Below are 9131 nucleotides of genomic sequence, written 5' to 3' on the forward strand. Positions count from 1 at the left end.
TCCACGGAGCATCTTGAGCTTTTTGGAAAATCGGTCTGATCGGATATTGTACCATGACCTCCAGCTTCAACACCCTTTGTCCGTAGTGTGTGGTCAACACTGCGTTTATTATCTGTACCATCGATTTTGTGGACTGTCTTTTAAACAAGTTTTGTCTTTATACGATGATGATGTAGTAAAAAATGATCTTGAAGCATATACCCTGGTTAAAAAATTGCAACGATGTACTTGCTTAAATAAGAATAATAGTAGGAGCTGCAACGTACAATCCGTCTGTTGTTTAGAAACTTTTTTGAATCGTTGAAATGAAAATGCTGTACACAATGCGTTTGATGAATAAAAACATTTTATTAAAACAAAAGTTTATGTCACATCATTCAAGGTTTAACCAACGCGGGGATAATGTCACTTTTTTACTTTTTCTTTTCCTCTCAGGGGTTAGAAATGTTTCATTTTCCAAACCAACCCGTTTCTCTTCTTCATTCCATGCCGGTTCAAACTCCACACCCGCTTTTAGACGTCTGTATTGATCTCGTGCTCCTGGGTTATGAATGGTTGAGACAGGGACGTTTAGCTCCGACAACGCTGTTAAAAATGTTTTCCATCCCTCGGGTGGACGGTTTTGTGGTCTTTTGGTCCGTTGCATTAGGTGTTTTAGTAAATCGATCATATGAGATCCTTGCACCGGTGTTCCGCTTTGAACAAACTCTCCTTTGGCGGTCCATCCCTTATCATTCTCGGATAATTTTTTCATAATGTACTCGGCATTGCTACGATCGCGATGGGGGAGGTTTTTTATAACTTGGGCCATCGTGACATCCTCCGGCTCCCCGGCTGTGTTCCTTGGTTTATCCAGCGTTTTATCATCAGGGAAGTTCCACGGGTCATCCTTTGAATCCTTGTGTAAAGTCACAGTCATCTTTTTTTCCTCACGCTGGCCCTGCTTTACCAAACTAAGATATCTTTGCATTAAGGTGTCGTACATTTTTATTTTTTCATGAGGATTCATTCCATGTTCGTTTAAGACGGTTTTCATTTTAGCGTCCAGATCATCCTCTGCCGAGTGTCTGATGCTCTGCTCAGTTCGAGTTAAACGATTTAATTGGTGGGGAGATAGGAGAAACATTTTTTGAGCCTTTTTCATCTTTAACCTTTTCCACTCAATCCTCCGATAAGACTTCCTATAAACGGTATGATTGTAGAGAGCAAGGGTAAAAGAAAACCGCCCGACTGTTTCATTAGAGTCTGACGTTTGCGTTTTAGTCCGGTCCTTTTATCAGCCAGCAGTCTGATGATTTTCTTTTGTTTTTTAAGTTTAGCAAATTGCGATGGAGATAAGGGAACATTACCCTTTAAAATGTTTAAAGCAATTTCACACAGCGTCCTAATAAAGTCTGGAGACCCGTAACTCAAAATGTCTCGACGTTTTTGAGGCGCTGCATGGTACAGAGCTTTTAACATAGGACCATTCCTTTTTACACGCTTTGACATTTTTGAAATTATGTTTTTGGCACGTACACAACAGGCCACTGATGCGGAAGCAAGCCCGACCTTAGTCTGTATTGATCTGGGCAAAAAGGTGTCAGGTCAACCAGTAAATACCCATGCTCGTCCAAAGTAGCGTCCGCAAAACTTTCCAAGAAAAAACTTTTTTGTGAGGGAAACATTTGCTGAGCCAACACGTTAATCTGCAATCTGTCCCTCGGGTTCTTAAACAGTATCATATAATTACAGTTTAAGCTAATTGTGCGTGAAAATTTACCTTGATAAAAAACATTCTGGGTCAGCATCATAACGCTCATATTTCGATGATGTCTGTACTGAGTGAAAATTTTAACCACTTCAGGATGATTGGAAGCTTCAAAAATAACATCGTCCAAAATAACCAAATGAGTCTGATCGTACGGAAACAAGTTTTCATCTTCAAAAGAATCAGGCAATCCTTTAACAAATTTTATTTTTTTATTCATCTTTTTTAGTTCAGCATAGATGGGCTGGAAGGAAGTATAAATCCACACAATGTTATCGGGTACAGAATTCATGACATGTTCACAATTTTCCAATATACGTTTTACAAAAAAAGTCTTTCCACAACCGCTAGGCCCTACAATCAAGCATGAAAAAGGTGTATAAAATCTAGGCTCAAAGTCTACTTGTTCCATTTTTTCAATTTTTTTTCTAATACCCAAATGGCAACGTTTTTCCGTTAGAAAAGAGACGTCTCTTGTCGTACACCACTCTAAACTTCTTTTCAAATGAAGTGTTTTTTAAAAGGAAGCCCCTTTTATCGCGAACAATTTGTTGATGTGGCGTGTATATCTCACCCGTTTCCTCTCCCTGTAGATAACCCTCCACCAAATCTTTGACACTGTCAAAGTTGACCCTCTCGCAACACTCACGGGTTTGAGTGATTCCCTTGGCACGCAGCACAGTTTTTTTACCCTGAAGGGTTTGGTAGGCATAACTCTTTGGACCGGCAGAGGCAAATTCTTGAATGCTGTCGCCCCCCAACTCATCCGTCAACTCCCCTAAATACGAACCCGTCTCCAGAGAAGCTTCCCCCTCATTTACCGTGTAGATTAAACTATCGGTGTCTGTGTAAAGAACTCTCTCTTGCAGCCTCTCTAGGTACCCGTACATTTTTAAGCGTGCGTAAGCGGTGGTAAAAGCGGCGATAAATACATTATTTGTGCTACCGGGAAGCACCACGCTGTTTTTGCCATATCTCCACTGTACCATAGCAATCTTATCGCTGAGCAAGGAGAAATATTCAACCTTATATTTTCCTGAAAATACAAAGTCGAAAAATTCAGCACTTTTTTTCACCAAGGTGGTCTGAGTTCGTCTCAAAGGTACGAGCCAATATCTTGTAGTTTTGTTTGATCTGTTGTATTTTTCGCTCCAGTCTCCTCAGCTCACGACTCTTCCTCTTCTTCTTCTTTATCTTCTTAGCGCCTGCAAAATAAAAATAAAAAACAAACGACTTTAGCCGCATGTGGCGCTGTCGATTTCACTCAACACTTTCACATTCGTACTCGGAAACAAACCCCCACCTCCTAAGTACGACCCCGCCTACTTCTAAGAGCGCCAAATTCATTTTGCAAAAAGACAGTCTAGTGTGAACATCTCCTACAGCCGCTTAAAAAACATGCAAAAAGCAACAACAAAAAAAAACTTACCGCAGATAGGTGTAGGACTTTTGTCGTCTTTTTCGATGATGTTGTCCTCGAGCAAGTCTTCGGTGTGGAGAGTATTTTGTGGGAAAAACCCCTCTTCTTTTACCGCGAGCAAGCCTTCAGCCTCCGCTGGAACGTCATTGGTGAGTAGCTCTTCAATGGCGGGACATTCGGCGTCTTTTTCGACAATGTTGTCCCGGCACAATTCTTCAATGATGGCACTCTTTTGTAGTAAAAAAGCTTCCTCGTCTTCATCCTCTTTTGCAACCAGTTCTTCAATGTCAACCTCCTCGACACTTTTTGGCGGGAGACCCGTTAAAGGCGTCCAACGCGCCAGAGGCGTAAAAGAAACATCTGTAAGTAAATGTGTATATATATATATATATATATATATTGTATGTTTTTTCTTGTAAAATAAAAATCGTACCTATCAAACTGTGATTGTAAAAATGCACTCGCTTTAAAATCTTCCCATATTCCCTCTATAAAACAAAATAATGAATACGCATAATATTAAACAACACCCTGTGAGTCATTTTCCAACTTTGTAAAATCAAACGGACATAGTTTTTTTCCAGTTTAAATATCTACTGCTCGCTAGTGTTACCGTATCTGAGTTATTATACAAAAATATATTTCAATCGTCCTGCAACTTTACTGGGGCGTTTTGGACATGTCAGCACCCCCGGACTCACGATGCCTGCGGCGGGACTTGTTGGAGTGGTATCCGGGTGTAATTTTTAGACTTTTTGGGGACTTTTGACCACTTTTCCAACTTTTCTCCACATACCAACCATTTGCTGACAGTGTGTGTGTGTGTGTGTGTGTAATATGACTCTCTCAGTCTTAGGTCCCCCCGAAATTAACACCCACTCCTCTTCCAGAGCCAAGTGTGTGCGTGTGATTTCATCCCGCCAAAAAAAAAAAAAACTAACAATAAAAATGGTAACTTTGTTTAAAAATATGTATTCATACCGTAAGTATATTGTATGTTTTTTCTTGTAAAAATGAAAATCTGACTCCTCAAACTGTGTTTGTAAAAATGCACTCGCTTTAAAATCTTCCCATATTCCCTCTATAAAACAAAATAATGAATACGCATAATATTAAACAACACCCTGTGAGTCATTTTCCAACTTTGTAAAATCAAACGGACATAGTTTTTTTCCAGTTTAAATATCTACTGCTCGCTAGTGTTACCGTATCTGAGTTATTATACAAAAATATATTTCAATCGTCCTGCAACTTTACTGGGGCGTTTTGGACATGTCAGCACCCCCGGACTCACGATGCCTGCGGCGGGACTTGTTGGAGTGGTATCCGGGTGTCATTTTTAGACTTTTTGGGGACTTTTGACCACTTTTCCAACTTTTCTCCACATACCAACCATTTGCTGACAGTGTGTGTGTGTGTGTGTGTGTGTAATATGACTCTCTCAGTCTTAGGTCCCCCCAAAATTAACACCCACTCCTCTTCCAGAGCCAAGTGTGTGCGTGTGATTTCATCCCGCCGAAAAAAAAAAACTAACAATAAAAATGGTAACTTTGTTTAAAAATATTTATTCATACCGTAAGTATATTGTATGTTTTTTCTTGTAAAAATGAAAATCTGACTCCTCAAACTGTGTTTGTAAAAATGCACTCGCTTTAAAATCTTCCCATATTCCCTCTATAAAACAAAATAATGAATATGCATAATATTAAACAACACCCTGTGAGTCATTTTCGAACTTTGTAAAATCAAACGGACATAGTTTTTTTCCAGTTTAAATATCTACTGCTCGCTAGTGTTACCGTATCTGAGTTATTATACAAAAATATATTTCAATCGTCCTGCAACTTTACTGGGGCGTTTTGGACATGTCAGCACCCCCGGACTCACGATGCCTGCGGCGGGACTTGTTGGAGTGGTATCCGGGTGTAATTTTTAGACTTTTTGGGGACTTTTGACCACTTTTCCAACTTTTCTCCACATACCAACCATTTGCTGACAGTGTGTGTGTGTGTGTGTGTGTGTGTAATATGACTCTCTCAGTCTTAGGTCCCCCCAAAATTAACACCCACTCCTCTTCCAGAGCCAAGTGTGTGCGTGTGATTTCATCCCGCCGAAAAAAAAAAACTAACAATAAAAATGGTAACTTTGTTTAAAAATATTTATTCATACCGTAAGTATATTGTATGTTTTTTCTTGTAAAAATGAAAATCTGACTCCTCAAACTGTGTTTGTAAAAATGCACTCGCTTTAAAATCTTCCCATATTCCCTCTATAAAACAAAATAATGAATATGCATAATATTAAACAACACCCTGTGAGTCATTTTCGAACTTTGTAAAATCAAACGGACATAGTTTTTTTCCAGTTTAAATATGCTTGAGTACCTAATCTAAAAAACATATGTTTGTTAAGAACCTGTTTTAAAAGACATGGTTGCTTGCTTCGACAAATTCTCCCGCCTTAAATCTGTCTCTACCACTCTCTTTGAGCATAGTTTTGTCAGCAAAAAACCACCTGTCTCTACCTATCTCTTCGAGCATGGTTTTGTCAATAAAAACCAGCTGCCAACAATAAACCGCATACCAACCAATTTGCTGTGTGTGTGTGTGTGTGTGTGTGTGTGTGTGTGTGTGTGTGTGTGTTTTCATCCCGCCAAAAACAAAAAAAATAAAACTAACAATAGAGATGGTAACTTTGCTTAAAATATTTATTCATACCCTAATTGTGCTGTTTCTTACGCGTGTATTTTTTAAACATGTTCATGACTTTTGCTGTGTATGTCTTCTCACTGCTGCTGTGCTGCTGTGAAAGTCCCAAAAGGGTGTTCTTACCCCTCCAAACTCTCTCTCTCTGTTTATAATGCATATTTTCTGCTAGATTTACTCTCTATTTAATCCAAAGAAAAAAACTAACCATCAATAGTAAATTTTTACCATCGGTCTCCAAACTACGGCCCTACCCCAAACGCGGTACGCCGACGTCCAAAATCCGGCCCCCTATTTTTTGAGATATTTTAGATTTTTCTGGACATATTGGGCATCCATAGACTCACGAGGTCAGCGGCGAGACTTATGGTAATGGTATCAGTGTCATTTTTAAACATTTTCATGACTTTTGACCACTTTTCCAACAAATTAGTCAAAAAATTACGGGGCGTATTGTTTTCAAAGGGGAGGAGCCCCGTAAAAAGTTTCGACCAATCAGACTAGTAGAAAGATTGTTTTCAAATACTATTGGTTGATGTATTGGCAGGGGAGGTCCTTTCGTACTCCGTCGGGGGTGTGGTCTCAAAAGACAACCTTCTTTTCGTCGTCAGTACGCATTTCCAATTTCGGCTGCTTCGAAACAAGACGTCTATCTTCTCCTTCATTTCTCCCATACACTCTCGCCATGCCGCTATAGGAACCACCACCACCGGAGTAAACACCCCGCATTCAGAGTTAAAAGACTCCAAAGAAAAGACGTCTGGTTCGGTCGACTGAGGCTGATAGGATCCGTTGATTTTAGGAGCACGGAGACTGGCACGGAAAAACCAACGACCTGAGGCCAAAAAATCCTACTTTTCCGAGGAGCGTCGTAGTAAGTTTTATCATTTTTATAAATTGAAACTGGCGTTTCGCTAATCATGCCTACTGAAACAACAGCTTTCTCCATCTTTTCCATTTTCTCTTAATGCTCGTACTAACAAAGACTTACCATTCACATATACCAGTGTATGTGTGTGTGTGTACGTACATGTGTTAATACTCAAAAAGTCGTAAATCGCATTTTGACATAAAGTGTCTCCCCCCTTAACCCCACCTTCCTCTGACCTCCCCTTCACCCCACCCCTCCTCTTACAGGGCCATCAATCACATTTTGACATAAGGTGTCTCCCCCTCAGCCCCGCCTCCTTCTGACCTCCCCTTCACCCCACCCCTCCTCTTACAGGGCCATCAATCACATTTTGACATAAGGTGTATTCCCCCCTCAGCCCCGCCTCCTTCTGACCTCCCCTTCACCCCACCCCCCTGTGACCTTTTGACCTTAAGGTCGTAAATCTTTTTTTGACATAAGGTAACCCCTTCTCCTCTCTGATTGCAATAATGTAAATTTGTTTTAACTATTAAATGAACCAAAAATATGACTTATTTTATCTGTGAAAATATTGGACACTGTGTGTTGTCAAGCTTATGAGATGCGATGCAAGTGTAAGCCACTGTGACACTATTGTTCATTTTTATTTTTTTTATAAATGTCTAATGATAATGTCAATGAGGGATTTTTAATCACTGCTATGTTGAAATTGTAACTAATATTGATACTGTTGTTGATAATATTCATTTTTGTTTCACTACTTTTGGTTTGTCCTGTGTCGTGTTTGTGTCTCCTCTCAATTGCTCTGTTTATTGCAGTTCTGAGTGTTGCTGGGTTGGGTTTGGTTTTGGAATCGGATTGCATTGTTATGTTATTGCTGTGTATTGTTTTGTTGGATTGATTAATTTAAAAAAAAAAAGAATCGATTTTTTAAAAATGAGAATCGATTCTGAATCGCACAACGTGAGAATCGCGATTCGAATTCGAATCGATTTTTTCCCACACCCCTAATAAATACAATGTGATGGTTAAAACAATCAAGTCAAGGGCAGATAATGTAAAAAATAACTGAGTCTCAGTTGATGCTCAACACCAGAAAGGACTTCAATGACATAATAATGGACACAAATGCATACGGTGATGACATGCACTATGTGAGAAAGCAATGACAAAAAGAGATAACTTTTGGTGTCATCAACATAAATCAGCATCGGTGGACGTAGTACCCTGTCACGTATCCTACTTTGTTCGTATTTCAACACTACTTTGTCACAGTTAGACAATAAAGGTTGCCAAAATGGTTATAAATCCAAATGGGTAACCGGGCCAAAACGTATAATACAAGCGACCATATCTTTATTTGAAACATTCAGACACATTACAGTCTTTTTCGGTGGAAAACATGTCTCTTATCATAAATACAATGTGATGGTTAAAACAATCAAGTCAAGGGCAGATATTGTAAAAAATGAATTAGTCTCAGTTGATGCTCAACACCAGAAAGGACTTCAATGACATAATAATGGACACAAATGCACACGGTGATGACATACACTATGTGAGAAAGCACTGACAAAAAGAGATAACTTTTGGTGTCGTCAACATAAATCAGCATCTGTGGACGTAGTACCCTGTCACGTATCCTATCATGTAGATTGCCACCAGGACAGCCGCAGCTCCAGCTGTCTTCACTGCAGCACCAGCGTTGCCCGTACACATTATGTTGTAGAGCCTGAATGCAACATAAAGCCAAGTTCTGTTAAAATAAGGCCTCTCTGGAACTCTGACCACTATTGTTACACACTGGACTTTGTCTCACCTCGTCTTGGTGGTCTGTGTCGCCTCCACGTTCATGTTGATGTTGTCCTCGTTCCAGCGGTCATATTGCACGCTGCCGGCGTTGCTGGCGTCCATGTGGAGAACTCTGTGGAATCACTGCAACACAAGTGCTTTAAGAAGACGACCGCAATTCCCAATGTTAAGAATGCTCACCTGTACGAGCCTGACAACCTGCCTTAGCACTTTTTGCGTCTGAGAGTGGCGAGACCTTGTCCTTGGTTCATATGTTCACTGGGCTCAGCCTGCCATAAATTCATTTGTTTCCTTCTGGCGTACGCAGGCAGTGCCTTTATATGACTTTCACTGTGACAAAGGGGAATTACAAAACCCAAAACCAGTGAAGTTGGCACGTAGTGTAAATCGTAAATAAAAACAGAATACAATGATTTGCAAATCCTTTTTAACTTATATTCAATTGAATAGACTGCAAAGACATGATATTTAATGTTCGAACTGAGAAACCAATTTTTTTGTTGTTGCAAATAATCATTAACTTAGAATTTAATGGCAGCGACACATTGCAAAAACGTTGGCACAAGGACATTT

At 39.8% G+C, this 9131-nt stretch overlaps 1 long non-coding RNA gene across 1 annotated transcript; it reads left to right on the top strand.

Moving 5' to 3' along the window:
- The first annotated feature begins 2931 nt into the window (after positions 1-2931).
- On the top strand, positions 2932-6745 carry LOC133654280 (uncharacterized). Its single transcript, XR_009826870.1, has 3 exons — positions 2932-3319; positions 3448-3532; positions 6573-6745. It is a non-coding gene; the product is annotated as an uncharacterized LOC133654280 (long non-coding RNA).
- Positions 6746-9131: the final 2386 nt, after the last annotated feature.

This window comes from Entelurus aequoreus, linkage group LG07 (genome assembly GCF_033978785.1).
Source record: "Entelurus aequoreus isolate RoL-2023_Sb linkage group LG07, RoL_Eaeq_v1.1, whole genome shotgun sequence".
In the NCBI taxonomy this organism is placed as follows: domain Eukaryota; kingdom Metazoa; phylum Chordata; class Actinopteri; order Syngnathiformes; family Syngnathidae; genus Entelurus; species Entelurus aequoreus.